The sequence below is a fragment of the Manis pentadactyla genome, chromosome 16 (genome assembly GCF_030020395.1).
Source record: "Manis pentadactyla isolate mManPen7 chromosome 16, mManPen7.hap1, whole genome shotgun sequence".
Classification (NCBI taxonomy): Eukaryota; Metazoa; Chordata; class Mammalia; order Pholidota; family Manidae; genus Manis; species Manis pentadactyla.
In genome coordinates, this window is record NC_080034.1 from 31,395,451 (window position 1) to 31,412,542 (window position 17,092).

Consider the following 17,092-nt stretch of genomic DNA (forward strand, 5'->3'; position numbering starts at 1 on the left):
TTGTTTGACAAAGATGGAGCCCCAGTGGCATCCCAGGCCACCTATGCGGGAAACCCGGAGGTACACCAACTCTAGGAATTCAGAGTCCACTGTGGGAGATGGACAGAGCAGTCCCAGCTCCTGCCAACCGTGGCGGAGGTGTGTGTACAGGTACCATGGGCTCAATCCTGCCCAGGGACTTTAGGGTCCTTGCAGGACTGTGGCAAGGTATCTCCTGGCTGGGGGGAGCAGTGACCACATTCCCATGACAAGGACTTTAAACACTGTAACAAATATAAGGGCACACACTATGAATCCAGTGCATGGGTCGGGGGCGGGGGAAAGAGTCAAGGCGGTGGTTTTCGAATTTAGTGGGTGTCAGAATCACAAGGGAACTTATTAAACATTGACACCCAGGCACATCCCTCAATGCTAACTCAGCAGGTGGGGAGTGTTCAAGTATCGGCCTCGCTGACAAGTTCCTGGGAATTCTGAGACGGGTGGTTTCTCAAAGACTTGGAGAAAATGGTGCCCCAAGTGGGTCCCAGAGGAACCCCTGTCCCCAAAGATGAGAAGGAAGCATTATGGTTAGGTCAGGAGGGAATCTGACTTTCCCCAAAGGGCTGGAATGAATTGGTCAGAAGGATGATAAGATTTTTTTTTTTTGGTTAGAAGGGAGGCAGGAGGGAAAGAAAAAATGAGAATGTACCAACATCTATTAGGTGCCAAGGATAGTGATATGACTTCTTGATCTGCTGCTTTGACTTTTTGACATTCATACCCATTTCTGAAACCTAAAACACTGTCAACATTCTATTTTTTATTACCAAGTCGTGCTCATACAGACATGCCTCACCCTGAGTCAAAACCTTTTGCCAACCAGGGCGGTTTGCATGTTTTGCGAGCACTTGCCACCTGACAGGAACTGTTCTAGATGCTTCACCTGTGTTGCTTGGTTTTTACTGCACCACAGCACAGACAAACAGTAACTAACATTCCCATTTTACTAGGGAGGACACCTAGGCTCAGAGAAGTTCAGTAACTTGCCTGTAGTCACCCAGCTGTGCAGTTCCTGGCAATAGGAGGAGCCAGTGCTCATTTTACTGCTCCAGGGGGGGATCGTGTTGAGGAGCTAGAGGAACTGAATCCAGAACCTCCGTCTAGGACTCCTTCCCACCTGTGGAATGGAGAGGTTGGAAGGGGAAGCAACTTTTCTGCTACTCACCCAGCCTCTTGCCTTGGACTCTCACAAAGCCCATCCAGCCTGCATGTGGGTTTCAGAGCTCTCTGCCTGGAGACAAATGCGCAGGACAGGAAGCTGAGCACCTGGGGTCTTGGGAGCCCCTTCCTGGGTTTCCAGGAACCTCCTGCGTCCCAGGCAGGATGGGCGTGTCACAAGCTGGACTCTGGGGAAAGCAGCAGGCTGACCAGAACTCACTGCCCTGGGTGTTTGTTCGGGCTGAGGCCTGACCTTGATTTCATACGTGGAGACTCAGCATTTTCACAGGCACCCTGCATGCAGAGCCCCCATTCATGAAGATCCAGATGAAACTCTGGAGTCTAATGTCCCCTGTGGACAGTGACATGTATAGTAAAAATCATTCTAAACCCCAGGTGCTCTGCACATGTCTGTAAACATCCCAGGGATCCCGCAAGGAAGGTTTTATTATAACCCAGTCTCCACCTTGTAGGTGAGAAAAATGGGGCTCAGAAAAGCCAAGTGACTGGCCCAAGGCCATGCAGCTACTCCGTGGAAGAGCTGGGCTGGGATAGCGACCCATCTCAAGCCAAGTTCACGCTCTACCCCTTTCACCAGGGTGCCTTTCCTTTTTCTCTCCCAGCATCCAGAATGTCATAGGTGTTGAGGAAGTCAGCTGATCAATGTGTATGCACAGATTTTCTTTCATGCACACTCATATGGTGCAGGCCCCAGCTGCCCGTTTCTCCAAACCACCCCTGAACTGTGATCTCCAGGCGGACTCAGAAAATCGCAGTCCTTGCCGCTTCCTCCACAGCCAGAACTCACCCCTGCCTGAATTCCCTGGACTCCAGCCTCTTTTCCCGTCGCAGGCCCACACACCTGAGCAAGGCTCCCCCTGTTTGAGAAACCCAACAGCATGGGCCAGGCTCCTGCCCCAGGTCTGACTCTCATTCTAGAACCCTCTAGGGTCCAGCCACTTCTGTCTTTCCCTCTTCCTTGGAAGCAGCAGGCCTGGCACTGCCCCTGCTGCCCCCTCTCCCCGAGGCCCCCTGGGAGCCAGGCTTTGCTTGAGGGCAGTGTGTGAAGCCGGCTGTAACAGAGAAACCTCTGGCTCCTCTTTAGAAGTCCCCAGAGGAGGCAGATCTGAGGAAAGGCTGGCGAGAAGGCGCCTGCAGCAATGTCAGCTTGAGAACAACCCGGCTGACAGAATGCTGAGCGGGGATTAAGGTCGGGATCAGGGAAGCCGGGAAATGAAGGCAAGCTCCCTGCACCCCTTGCTGCCACCGCAGCCACTGATGCTGGGCTTGTCTTCTTGTTTGTTCTCACTCTGGGAAAGTGGGTGGATAGGGAAGTGGGCAGCGGCGAGGCAGGGTGGGGGAGGATGGGGAGGAGCAAAGAAGGGCAAGCAGCAGGGGTGGAGGGTGGTGGAGAGGAGAGGATGCCAGGCCTCCACTGTTTCCAGAGCTCAGTCCGGGTAGGCAGCGGCATGAGGGCTTCATCTGCAACCTTTCTCCAGTGACTGTTCCCAGCTGGCCAGCCTGCTGCTCTGTGAACTTTTCCCCAGGTGCAGAGACTGTCCTGAGTTCTGGTAGCAGGACCAGTAAGGACAGAACTGACCAAGTCAATGTGGCAGATGTGATATGTGCTCCAGATGATGGGGACAAGCCTGTTTCCACCTGCCTACAAATGCAAGATCCTCTGTTCTGGGTAAAGACCATCGCCCTGAGCTGCCCAATCAGTGAACTGTCACAAGAGCCCAGTCAAACTGGGCTACTGAATTCCAGGTCATCCAGTGGAATGGAATTCTAGTGAAACCTCATACCCTTGCGTTGTCATTGGCGGTGGGGTGGTGGTGGTTAAGAGTGTGGCTTCTGCTCTCAGACTGCCAGGGTTCAAATGCTGACTGCCACCGATTTGCTGTGTGATTTTGGGAAAGTCAACTAACCACTCTGTGCTTCAGTTGGTGAAAATAGCACCCCCCCATAAGGTTAAGAAGATGGAGTGAATGCCTGAAAAGTACGTGGAGTATGGCCTGCCACAGAGGGTGTGTACAATGAGGGTAGTTTTACTTATTATCAGGGGGCAGAGTAAAAGAATAATATTGGCAACATAAAATTAATTGCCTGAAAGCTTCCCAGAGGAAGGGAGTGTGGAATCTGATTTTGGAGACTGAGATTTGGCCCCAAGTGAAAGAGTGAACTGAGGGTGAGGGACAGAGCTCCTGTTTGCCAGGTGAGTGTGGGGCCTGAGAGGGGCAGGAACTTAAGAATGTGTCTCTTGAGAGATGGAAAGAATGCATTTCCCAGGAGCCCCACTCCCAGCCAGTCTTTCTCCAAAATACCTGCTCTAATTAAGGGTAGCATGACTATTCTCTCCCAGCCCTGTCCAGGGCAAATCAAGGGTACAAAGACCAAGAAAAGATGCTGTTTATCATGGTGACCTTCCCAGAATGGGGCTTATCCAGAAACCCCAAGCAATTCAGAGAGGCTTCCAGCTGGACCTGGGGTTTCTGGACCCAGTGAGGGAGGTTGCAGAGGCTACACACCTGGAGGCAGACAGTCCCTGGGGTTGGCTTCCAGCTCAGCCACCCACCAACTTTGCAACTTGGCATAAATCAGTTAACCTCTCTGGGCCTCAGCTGAGATTAAGATTCACGCAGGATCAAGGAGTGGTCGTTGGCCTCTAGAGCTGTGCGCTTCAGGACCTGCTCAGCCTGCCCTGCCCCCCATAGCCCCTCCTGGGGGTCCTCAGCCCCTCCCCTCAGCTCTGTACACCCTGACTACAGGTGGGGGTGGGGAAGGGTCTGGGTGGGAGTGAGAGCCTGGGATGGGGTCCCGGTAATTGAGGGGAGGGACTGCAGAGGCTGATTTCTGAGGGAAGCACCTGGGCCAGAGGCCTGTTCTCTGTGTGTGTGTGTAACTCCTGGCTGGGGATTTTTATCTCTAGGGGACTGGTTTCTGGAAAAGCTAATTCAAAGACACCTTTTTTTCCTCTATCAGTAATACTTATGTATATTTATTGTAGAAAATTTGGAAAATACAGAAAAGCATAAAAAGGGAGATAAAATTCAGCCATAATGCCATCACTCAGCAATAACCGTGGTAAGATTTTACTTTTTCATACGCACATTTATACACTCATACATACGAACATTCACATTCACATACTCACATATTTACACACTCACATTTACACATACATATGCAACTTTTTATTACAGCATACCAGGTTTAATGTACACATATCTCAAAAACTTTAGAAACAGAATCATGAAATCATGAATATATTACCATTACATAAACTGTTTTTTTTTAACTAAACAAAATGTGAGGACCTTCCCCCTAGGTCATTATATTTTCTTCTCCAACATGATTTGAAATGACAATATAGTGCACCATCTTCTGGGTATATCGTAAGGCATATAGAGTAGTCCCCCCTCACCTATGGGGGATACATTCTAAGACCCCCAGTCTTAAAGCCTGAAGCAGCAGATAGCACTGAACCATATAAATACTATGATTTTTCCTATATATCCATACCTATAATAAAGTTTAATGTATAAATTAGGCATAGTAAAAGATTAACAACAATAACAAATTAATTACAAGTAACTAACAACAGAACAATTATACCAATAGATTCATAACAAAATAGAATTATAAATTATAACAATGTACTGTTATAAAAGTTATGTAAATGTGGCCTCCCTCTCTCTCAAAACATCTTATTATACTGTACTCACCCTTCTTGTGATGATGTGTGATGAAAAAATACCTACATGATGGGATGAAGCAAGGTGATGACAGGTGCATCGTGACATGGTGGTAGGCTACTATTGACCTTCTGGCGATAGGTCAGAAGGAGGATCATCTGCCTTCTGACCATAGCTGACCTTGGGTCACTAAAACTGCAGAAAGCATGACCACAGATAAGGGGGACTACTGTATTTTTATCAATCCTCAATTATTGGTCATCCAGATTGTTTCTGGAATCCTGCTATTATAAACAACATTGTGATGAACATCCTTGTAGAGAAATCTTTGGAAGGGGGTTGTGACTAACTGTAATTTTTTGTTTACGTGTTGTCCATCCTGGAGTGTGAGATTTTCTAGGGCAGGCTCTGCACCTGATTCTCTAGCTGGACTCCTGGTTCACTGTTGACATCCAGCAATTGTTGAATTTCATTGTATTTCTGGAGCCTGTGCTCTGGACTGAGATACTGGGATGTGAGCTGGTGAGGAAGGAGCCCACCTTCCCTGCCAGGACACTCAGAGGTCCCCAGGGCCCCTATGTTGAGCCTGCCAACTTCTCCTAGGATAAAGACATTCCCAAGCCTGGAGCCACCGGCCACCCTGGAGGCAGAGGGAACTGCTTCCCTTATCTCTTATCTTCCTGGGCAACCAACCCTTGCCTCCCCTTGCCAGGACCCCTCCCCTTCGTAGCCCCCATCTCTGACTCTGTGAGTTCTATTGTTGTGTCTTCAAGCTGAAGGCCCAGCCGACAGCGCCCTTTCACCTGCTCATTATTGCTGGAGCAATGTTGTGGCAGTTCCTCAGGCTCCCCAGGAGGCAGCCCCCTCTCTGCCCCCCATTTCTGACAGTACAGCCCCCTTGGCCCCTGGGAAGTGCCCTGGCAGCACACCTCAGCCCTGCCCCCTGCTCTGCCTGCAGCCTCCCAGGCACCAAGGAGCCTTTGTCTCCTCCTCCCAGGGGCTCCGGGCAGATGCTGCCATTCCTCCTAATACAGATCTGTAGACTCATGGGTTTGGAAGCTGAAACCCAGCTCCTACTTTTCCAATAGATCTTTTTTAAAAAATGAGAGGTAAGAGACAAACATCAAGAGGTGAAACTTACTAATTTAATTTCCCCTTGTCCAGCATCCATACTCCCAACCATCTGCAATTTTCTATTACGTTTATCTTTGCTTTCCTTCTCCTTTCTCTCCTTTCTCTCTTCTCTTTCAGCTCTGACACATTCTCCCACCCCTCCTGTCCTCATTTCTTTTGCTCTCCCCTTCTTTTTTAAGTTTTTTTTTCTTTTAACTTTCAAGGTCATTCCGGACTCCTAACGCCGCCAGTCCCTTGGTGAGACATGAGCGCCATTGGCGTCCGTGGCCTGTGTTTCCGTGGCAACCCAGTAACCATTAATTTTCAATTAAAGGAGACAAAAAGCTCGATGACAGCTCCAGGTCTGCTGAAGATGTCAAGAATCTGTATTAATATACAGCAAGAGAGCATAATTGTGTGTCCATCTTCCAGAGCAGCGAAAAATGGAGGGATAATTACCAGCTCGAAAGGCACTCTGTAATTTAGTTCTTACTGTCACCACAGCCCTACACATTAGCATAAATTAAAAGCAGAGTTTATTGTTATCAAAGTGCATTGATACCGCCAGACCTGCTTTCTTCCTTTTAACTGTTTGTCGTGGGTGAGTGACTCCCCAACTCTTGCCGGGGTCTCCCTAGGGTGGGGAGAAGTTTGAGGGCCAGGCTGTGGAGGTGAGGATGCTCGTCTGCAAGGTCTTGGACATCCCTGCCATCCTCCCTCAGGGCAGATGGGAGCAAGGGTCAGGGTGTCACCCCTCGGAAGGGGCCTGGGGATGGTGGCTGTGGGGCTTGGATATCAATTCATCTTCCACATGAGTGCTTTGTTTTGCCCAAGGGCCCTCCTGTTCTTTCCAGAGGAAGCTTCTGCCCCTCTTGGGGTCCCCCTTCGGCACCCAGTACAGCGCACCGCAGATGATGGGAGCTCAAAGCCAATCTGGGAAACAAAGGAATGAGTGAATGTTGAGGGGTCTCCTCTTTTGGGGGGATGTCAGCAGGGGGTCTTCCTGCTCCCCAAATTTCCCAGCTCAGGGTGAAGATGCTCCTGGCTCTGGTCCAGTTCCCACTGGCCAGCCAGGCCCCAGCTCCCAGTGGGGCCCCTCATCTCACCCTTCCCTGGCTGCTAGACCATCCCCCGCCATCTCCTCAACAGGTCTGCCTGGGCCCTGCCACCCTGCGGACTCACCACCCAGCAGCGGAAGTGCCTTGAAGTGTCTCGCTGCCAGGATGCCGGTGACAACCACAGAAATCGTGAATTCCCGTGACTGGGGGATGCAGGGTTTCCTTGTATTCTATCCAGAGAGAGCTGTCCTTCAGAGGGGAATTTAGTGTAATTACCCTTAAGGGAGCGATCCTTACACAGTCAGTCACAACACTGACCTCCTGGCTGAGATCTGACAGCAAAATTACAGGCTGTGTACTCAACAGAAGGGGCATCCTCCTTTTGGGGTGGGGGGGAGGCGGGAAGGAAAGGGGAGGAGGGAAAGGAGATGCGCAGGCTTTGAAAAGAAAAGTGCTGGCTTCCAGCTGGCTGGCGCAGGGGGCTCTCCTTGGCAGGGTGTCCACAGGGCAGGGAGCAGTGTCCAGAGATGCCCCTGGCACTTCAGCTGGTTGGTGAGGAGGGGCCGAGGGAGGCATTCTGGCTCTTTAAATCTTTGAGCCTCGGTCTATGATCTTGGCTAAAGTTAATCTCACTGTAGGAAGGGTTTGGAGGGTACTAAGAATTATTTGATAAATGGCTCAGGCATGTTTTCCCAAACGTATCTGTCCCTCAGTCTCTCCCACTTTGCCTGAGATCCCACCATCCCCTCATACCTTTGTGTTGACACGTCTTAGACCCTCTAAAGCTGTTTCTGGGTTACCTGGCAGGACTAACATGCTAATCTGTGACCACTTCAAATTTAGCATGGAGTTATCATCAGACACACTGGCCTATCACATGGCAGAACCCCAGGGACACGGGCCATACAAGTTTTCACAAGGTAATAGAGAAAGCCCACTGTGGGGGCTGCTCTGCATGGACGTAAATGTGGAGCCTAGATGTAAATCCTCAACAGCTGGGAGGGGCCCGAAACCAGAGGATCCAGATGTTTCCCAGAGCACGGTCCCCTCTGCTTACCCTCTCTCCAAAACTCAGCTGCCCCTGCTCACAGGAGTCCTATCAGCAGAGCTCACTGAGTCCAAAGCAGTCTGTTCTGCCATGAACAGCACTGCCCCCTGGGAGGCCCCTCCTGAGTGTGAATGCAAATTTGTTTCTCTAAAATTCCTACCTTCCCCTTTGGAGCCCAGGAACAAATCTAAACTTCCTCCAGTGGGACAGCCCTTCAGCTGCATGAGACAATGCTCAGCTGTCCAACATCTCCTCTAATTCTGGAACCTGGTGGGCTCAGCTCTGGACCATCTAGTTCACCCTCCCATGGAAGAGCCAGAAAGGAATCTGCAAGGACGAGGGAGGGCCCGGACAAATCCAACATTTCACTGAGCATCTTCTATGTTCCAGGCACAAACACCCCTCCTTCCTCCCTCCACACTCCTAGCCATCCTCCAGAGAAGGACACATTATTCCCATTTTACTGAGAGGAAAAGAAGGCCCAGGAAGCTGGAACTTGCCTCAGACGACACGGCAGGCGAGGGGCAGAGTTAAAGCCTCCTGACCTCTGTGGAGGGCTTTCCTTGAGAATCCAGCTGTCTTTGCTGCCAGGCCCCGTTGGGTTTGGGAATGAGCTCCGGCACTGGTCTGCTATCGCCCCACACTCAACATACTTTGCTCCAGAGGGGCTTTCTCTCCTCTCCCCTTGACAGTAAGAAGGAATTCCAGGGGGATCCCAGCTAAAGTCCTGCTTCCTCCCTGAAATCTCCCCTGCCCTCAGCGATTGTTTCAACAAGGATGAAATAACAACATCGGTTCTTACTGACCCCAGGACTCTGCCCCTGGGCTTGTGTATGTGGACATTTCATTCAATTCTGCAGGTACTTTCCCTGGCTGAGGGTTTTGTCTGGGCCCCTCGCCCCTCTGAGATCTGGATCTCCTTCAAGACCATCTTCTCAGCGAGGCCAAACCTAACCGTCCCTTCCCAGCATCTTGAGCCTGCTGCATTTCTTTCCATAGCCCCTACCACCTTCTACCACGGTAATGACTTAGTCATTGTGCTCACCGTCTACACTCCACTTTAGGCTCCAAAAGGGCAGAGACTCTTGTTTTTTTTGGTTGTTGTTTACTGTCATACCCCAAGCTATAGCACAGTGTCTAGTATAAAGCAGGTACTCAGTTCATATTTGTCCAGTGAAAAGCGGAATACTTAAAACCTTTTGAGGCAGGCATGTTATTTTCACAACAGAGAGGAACCAGGGCTCCAGTTATGGGTTAGGTGGCTTGTCCAAGGTCACAGAGCTGGCGGTGCCCATACCCAAGGCTTCATTTAGTTTGGGCTGCTGTGTATGGGGCTCTGTGGGGCGGGCCCTGAGCTGGGCCTCGTCTGAACTTTGAGCTGGGGAGTGAGGCAGCCGGCTCCCTGTGGGGTTTCTGTCTGCAGGCCAACCAGGGTCCTGCTGGGTACGCCTCCTCTCCTAAGGGAGTGAGGAGGGCTCCTTCCCCTTCCTGCAGCTCCTTTCAACCGCTCCGCCTGCCTCCCAGCCTGGGAGGGGCCTGCAGGTGCAGTCCAGCTCCCCTCCCTCCCCTGAGGTTTGTGCCTGCTGGGGCTGGAGTCCACACCCAGGGCCCCAGGGGCCCCTGGGAGGCCCCCACCCTGGTTTCTGAGTGGCTTCTCTCCCTTAGATGTGAATCCAGGCCCCAGAGTGGCCACACAGAACATACATCTTAAACAAACACTTCTCCTTGCTGTTTATCTCCCTGGCCTTTAAACAAACTCTTTCAAAGGTTTCTGCTGATAGGAGAGATTTACTGAAAACCATTCCTTGCTTAAAAGCCCTGGGTTCATGCTGCTGGGGAGGGGGCAGGGGGTCCTCCAAGCCTGGGGTTTCTCTGCCTCTGGACCACATGTTTATCCTCTAGGCCTTGATAGAGGAGCAACACAGAATAATCTTTATGGAAAAGAAAATTAAGAAGGCAGAAAGGGGGTGGGGTAGAAGCTGGGGGAGAAGTTTGGTTCTTGTCATAGCCTCCAGGAGGCTGTGGCAAGTCGCCTGTGGCTGTGCCCACCGCACTGTAGTCTAAGGGGTGGGGTGAAGTGCCTGGGCAGGGTGAGGCTCCCTTGAACTTTGGACTGAAGGCCCTTGGTTAGGTAAGCCTCTTCTTGGGCCCCCACCCCCAAGGGAGGCTTGAGTGGGTCTCTCCCAGCGGGGGTAGGGAAGAGGGCTAGGCAGCAGTCACATGACAATATCTACTGCATTGGACCGACATCTAGAAAGTACCTAGTGTGTGCCAGGACCTGCAGCATGGAACTGAGTCATCACCAACCTTTACTTCAGCATTTCTGCAGGCCTAGCACTGTTCTAAGCCACTTCCATCAATTAACTCATTTAATGTAACCCCAGAAGTAGATTCTATAATTATCCCAGTTTCACAGAAGGGGAAACCAAGGCACAGAGAGATTACTGGGCCGCACGCTGGAGGTTCTGATTTAATTGGGAGGCAATCTGGGCAATGCATCCTGAGTGGAGAGCTCCTGCTGGGGAGAGTGACATTCTTGTTGCCCCCTCGTCCTCTCAATAATACAGTATTTCATCACTTCTATGATGTACACATCTCTGAAATCTGAGATGTGCCTCACAGTCCATTGACAGCAGTTTGTCTTCCTTAGTGGAACATAAAATAATGGTTCATCTTACAGTCATTGGTTAGAGGAAGTATAGTAACAGAAAACTGACCTCTACCACCTGTGGGGCCTGCGCTGGGTGGCTTGCCCACATCATCACACTTAGTCCACCCCCCAGCGCCTTCAGATAGGCCACGTGAGCACTTCTGATGAGAAAACTAAGGAATTTGGTAACGTGCCCAAGACCACCCAGCCAGTAGGAGATGGAGGCAGGGTTTGAACCCACAATCAATGGCATAATATTTATTCCTGACCCTTGAAAGGTGCTTTATAGTTTTCAAGCCATCTTCACACTTATTTTATCTATGGAGGAAGACACTGAAATCATGACCTGTTCTGAGTTACACACCTGACTTTGCAACCTAGGAGTGTGGGAGACCCACAGGTTTGTGTTTGTTTTTGTTTTTGACCTACCTGGGCTTTTGTAGATGGAAGCTGCTCCTAAGAGGAGAGTGGGGCCAGGAAAGTAGGCCAGGGCAGAGGCCTCTGAGAATGGGGTCCCTTGTGCTAAAGGTTAGCTTCAAGGCCTGTCCCTGGCAGAGGCCCCGGGGCAGGAGCAGATGTCATTGCAAAGCCTCCACTGACTTCGGTCTGAGCTTTGTTTGTGAAGTCAAGGGGCTGTGCCTGCAGGTGGGGAAGAGAGTGGAGGCAGGTAGGAATTTCTACTCCTTCCTGCCCAGAGCTCAGCAGGAAGCCACTGCCCCTCCTCTGTGTTTACATTTAATCTGCCACACCCCTCACAATGGCACAGATGACATCCCTCCCTCACCCCCCTGCTCTGGGCCAAATACCTTTCCCCTCACCCTGAAAGCACCCCTTAGAACTTGGGCCTTGAGCTGGGCAGGCCTGTCGGGGAAGAAAGGGGGAGAGTGTGAGGAGAGGCTGGAGTGGGGTGAGTAAGGTGGGAGGTAGGGGGTAGTCCAGGCCAGGACAAAGTTGTGTGAGTGATTGTCTGGTACTTGGGGGCCTTTCTTTTTCTCTTATTCCCAGTTTCCAAGACCTTCCCTTCCCCCAGCAACTCTTGCTCTAAAGGTAGTTCATTCACACCAAGGGAAACAGGACTGATAACAGCTTCTAGAGTGACCCTTTTAAGAGAGACGTGCATGTGGGCAATGTCCTCTGCGTTTGCCCATTCATTCTTTGAATTACTCAGTAATTTCTCTTGGTATTGCTGGAGACCCTCCATCCCATCTGAAAGCCTTAGCTGGGACATCTCTGAGAGGTTTGGTAGGCTGCTGTCCAAGCTTTGGGCTTTGCTGTAAGGACACCCCCCACCCCTGGCCTTCTTACACAACAGGTAGGTATATTGGCAGGAACCCAGGTTCTCTTTTTCACAAGTCAATGAAAAGAAAAGTAATTTACCCTTTGAAAAAAATGTGTGTGGGTCTTTGCTTTAAATGAAAAGGGTGGATTTTCAGGTACGAACTGATCAGTTTATTCTAGTTTGGCTATGGGGCTGAGCAACTCTGGGCAGTTGAGCAGAAGCCCACCCAGGACTTTTGGGTGGAATTTCCAAACAGGGCCACTGGCAATCAGGGTTCTGGATTCATTTCTTTCTGCCCTTCTCAGTAAAGAAAGGGCTGACTGTGAGCTATTAGGGGAGGACTCTGAGCTCAGAACTGGAAGAGACCCAAGGAATCATCTAGTCCAGTAGTTTACAGAGGGTGAAGTGGTGTAAAAGTAGTACAGCCTCTTCATAAACTTAATCTACGCTGAAACCCTAAATACAAAACAGCTATATAATACATAGCTGTGTTGAAACGGGTGAGAGGCGGGTGGTAGCTGAATGCTCTGCCCCCCTGCTGACTCCCTGCGGTGGTCCAAAAGCTCCCCTGTGGAACTCAGGTTCAGAGAACACAAATAATCCCTGAGCTAGGTCAGTGATCCATTTGACATGCAAGGAAACTGAGTCAGAATGTGATAGTCCTTAGGATCCTTCATCCTCCCGATGGTTCATGCTCGCTCCCTGGACTCATGATAGATCCTCTTTTCCAATGTGACCTGCGAAATCCTCCCTGCTCTTGAAGCTCAGCTCAAATGCCACCTCCTTGTGCGGTGTTCCCCAAATCCTCTCATCTGATTCTGGCCCCGTGCCCACCCCCTTTGGTGCTCCCAAAGCTCCCTGCTTCTGCACTGTAAGTCCGCGGAAAGGGAATACCGGGGCAAAATGCCTCTGAAAACCGAAATCAGTCAAAGGGAGAAATAAAGTTTAAAACCTGTTTATTGCTTACAAAACTGCAGTGTGGCCCATCTCTCTCTCCTGCTCAAGCAGCCACAACACCAGCCCTCCCCCTCACCTCTCAGGTACAGATAAGCCCTCTGTTGCCCAGGTAATTACCCATTGATATGGAGATGAACTCCTCTACCCCTGAGGAAAGATGCAAATGCACTAAAGCCTACTTGTTTACACCCCTGAACGCCTGTTGATATGCAGATGCACCAAAGCCAGGCGAGAAATTCTGGAAGTGTTTCAATTTTACCCGCAGTCCACCCCTCCAGAAATCTCGCCTTACAATTTACTCGATCCCCCTCTTCCGACCAATCTAGTAACATGCAATAGCAACAGCAATAAAATCTTGATAATCCTCAAGCCAGAGGATTCAGCCTATGCAGATTAAGTAAATGTACTTTACAGCACAATCTCTCACTAAGCACAAAATACGTTTCCACACTTGTTTACTCATTCCTAACAGTCATGCTAGATTGCTCACAAAACTTACCAAACATTAGACAAAGTCAAGCCTCTCTTTAAACATTATTTTCTTGACAACAGCAACACAATCATAATTCTCAAGCCAGAGGATTCAGCTAGGTTCAAATTCTCACATGCAGATTAAGTCCAAAGCTCATCCATTCCAGTCATCACGTGGCGGCTGCAGCCAGGGGGCGCATCCAGGACACAAAGACCGTAGAAGCAAAGAACCGTGATTGTCGGGGGCCGATTTGCTGTTATTACAGGAATACACAGAAGGCCAGCTTTCAGGCCTTTTCCCCAAGGTGCCAGAAGAGCCAGTCATCACTGATCCATGTGTTGAAATGTCCAGGGCCACGTTCATTCTACTCCTAATTGCTGCACCCATCCTTGCAACACATGTCCAATAAAGTGGGTACCTCGATCGCTCTCAGTAACTGGCGACTGACCATAGGCTGCAGTGAGACACTCTAGGCCCCTCTTGGTGGTTTGCTGATCTGCACAATATGCAGGACACTCCTTCCGGGCTCGGCTGACTTCTTCAAAGGTGAAAGACAAGCCACACCGATGGGCCCACGTTGTCTTTTGAGGTGTCTGTGCCACGCCACCCCGTGGCCTTTGGGTCCAGTCTTGCACCCACCCCACAATGGGATAGGGGGTTATTACCTTGTTCGGAGCTGTTCCGGTGATGGGCTCTGTAGCCAGCAAGGCATGGTACACAGCAGCCAGTTGCTTCTCTATCAAGGTGACCCGGACCTCTGCTCCTTTCCATGGTTGTGGCCAGGCTCTGGCCAGCAGCAAGAGCAGCAGCAGTGGCAGAAGCAGTAGCCTTAGGCTCGGGCCACGGGCCGGGGTTGGCATGGCCAGCAGCGGTGGTGGCGCCTCCACAACCACACAAGTGCAGACACATGTCCCTTGGTGCAAGCGCCGCTTCTCCCCATCATTTCTAGGGGCAGCCCTCCCAAAGGTCTCACCCATTATGACAGGTTTTGGGTTCACAAGAACCCTGCCAACTATGCCAATTGTAAGTCCGGGGAAAGGAAATCCTGGTGCAAAATACCTCTAAAAACTGAAGTCAGTCAAAGGGAGAAATAAAGTTTAAAACCCGTTTATTGCTTACAAAACTGCAGTCCGGCCCATCTCTCTCTCCTGCTCAAGCAGCCACAACACCAGCCCTCCCCCTCCCCTCTCAGGTACAGATAAGCCCTCTGTTGCCCAGGTAATTACCCACTGATATGGAGATGAACTCCTCTACCCCTGAGGAAAGATGCAAATGCACTAAAGCCTACTTGTTTACACCTCTGAACGCCTGTTGTTATGCAGATGCACCAAAGCCAGGCGAGAAATTCTGGAAATGTTTCAATTTTACCCACATGCACCTCTCCTAGGATCAATGCTCCTTGCATTTCTGCTCTTCTGGAGCAGGTCTGTTTTCCTTCACTGGGCTGTTGTTTTCTCTGAGGTCAGGGGCATCTATTTTCTCTCAATCATCCAGCCCACAAATAGGTATGCAGTCACAGGGAAGCTGTTGACATGTTTTCTGGGGTGAAGGTAAGATGCTTTGTGCAAGGGAGTGGGGATCTGCCTGGTGGACAGCACTAGCTCTCAGCTCAGCTGGGAGGGCACTGAGTTTGATTAGACAGTTATTTGGAGACCTGGAGTAGGGTGGGGAGGGGACACACCTTTAGAGCCTGGGGGCAGGGGTGGAATGGGTGGTGGCCCTTCTGCTCTGAACTGGCCCCTTCTCCAGCCACAAGAAGAAGGAGAGCAGAAAAGCGGTAAGGGGAAGAGAAGCCAGGGCCCTACACCTCCTACCCTCACTGATTTCCCATTTCTCTGGCATTTTAAGAGCTCAGACTCAAACCCTTCAAGAGCTTTTGAAACAATTAGATTTGCAAGTGCCGAGTGTTCAGTCTAATTGCTTAAAAGCCACTTCAGCCTCCAATCAACCAAGAGTAAAGCCTGGGGGTGGACAGTGAGGAGGGGATACCCCAGACACTAGGTCGCCCTATTTCCCAGGCCTTCCTGATGACCAAGGCCTAGTACAGAGGTGATGCCAAAAGGTGGCCTTCAGTTGTCCCTGTGGCCCGAGCCTAACGCTACTGCTTCTGCCACTGCTGCTGCTCTTGCTGCTGGCCGGAGCCTGGCCAGCAATTAGGAGTAAAATGGACGTGGCCCTGGACATTTCAACACATGGATCAGTGATGACTGGCTCTTCTGGCACCTTGGGGAAAAGGCCTGAAAGCTGGCCCTTCTGTGTATTCCTGTAATAACAGCAAATCGGCCCCCGACAATCACGGTTCTTTGCTTCTACGGTCTTTGTGTCCTGGATGCGCCCCCTGGCTGCAGCCGCCGCGTGATGACTGGAATGGATGAGCTTTGGATTTAATCTGCATGGAACTTTGAATTTAGCTGAATCCTCTGGCTTGAGAATTATGATTGTGTTGCTGTTGTCAAGAAAATAATGTTTAAAGAGAGGCTTGACTTTGTCTAATGTTTGGTAAAAGTTTTGTGAGCAATCTAGCATGATTGTTAGGAATGGTAAACAAGTGTGGAAACGTATTTTGTGCTTAGTGAGAGATTGTGCCGTAAAGTACATTTACTTAAGCTGCATAGGCTGAATCCTCTGGCTTGAGGATTATCAAGATTTTATTGCTGTTGCTATTGCATGTTACTAGATTGGTCGGAAGAGGGGGATCGAGTAAATTGTAAGGTGAGATTTCTGGAGGGGTGGACTGCGGGTAAAATTGAAACACTTCCAGAATTTCTCGCCTGGCTTTGGTGCATCTGCATATCAACAGGCGTTCAGGGGTGTAAACAAGTAGGCTTTAGTGCATTTGCATCTTTCCTCTGGGGTGGAGGAGTTCATCTCCATATCAATGGGTAATTACCTGGACAACAGAGGGCTTATCTGTACCTGAGAGGTGAGGGGGAGGGCTGGTGTTGTGGCTGCTTGAGCAGGAGAGAGAGATGGGCCACACTGCAGTTTTGTAAGCAATAAACAGGTTTTAAACTTTATTTCTCCCTTTGACTGATTTCGGTTTTTAGAGGTATTTTGCCCCGGGATTTCCTTTCCCTGGACTTATACCTTCTCATGCAAATTCCAGCATCCTCACGGGTGGTTGGTGCAGGTGTGTTTGTGACCAATTTTCAGAGGTAGAAAGTGACTAACCCCAGGTAAACAGCCCCAAGAGTGTCAGAAGGCAAGCCTTAAGGGGTCTGACTCAAAGATGATGCTTTTCCTCTGGGATCTTCTGTGATTGGGGCATGGGGGGCTTTTGTAATCTTTAAATCAGGTCTACCTCTCTACTCCTTCCTGACTACTCCTCCCCCAAATTCTGGTTTCTGGATAGAATTCTCTCTGGTCCAAGACCTTGCAGTGCTTCCCATCAAGTAGGGTCAAGCATTCTGGCAGCCTTCAAGCCCCTTCATAACTTGGCCCCATCTCACCTTAGCTCCAGTCCACTTCTGTGCCTTTTCTTATGTTGTGCTCTACCTTCTACTCCTTCGCCATCCAAATGAAGACCTCCATTTGTGTGCCCAGCACCAGGCTAAGCAGTGAGAACCCTGGGATGAATAAGCCATGGGTCCTGCTGTCAGAGTGACACATTCTAGTTGGTATAT

The 17,092-nt window shown here is 50.3% G+C and overlaps 1 long non-coding RNA gene across 1 annotated transcript; it reads left to right on the top strand.

Moving 5' to 3' along the window:
- Positions 1 to 3,040: 3,040 nt before the first annotated feature.
- LOC118933395 (uncharacterized) lies at positions 3,041 to 6,334 on the top strand. The gene is made up of 3 exons (XR_005033098.2): positions 3,041 to 3,224; positions 4,205 to 4,281; positions 6,230 to 6,334. It is a non-coding gene; the product is annotated as an uncharacterized LOC118933395 (long non-coding RNA).
- Positions 6,335 to 17,092: the final 10,758 nt, after the last annotated feature.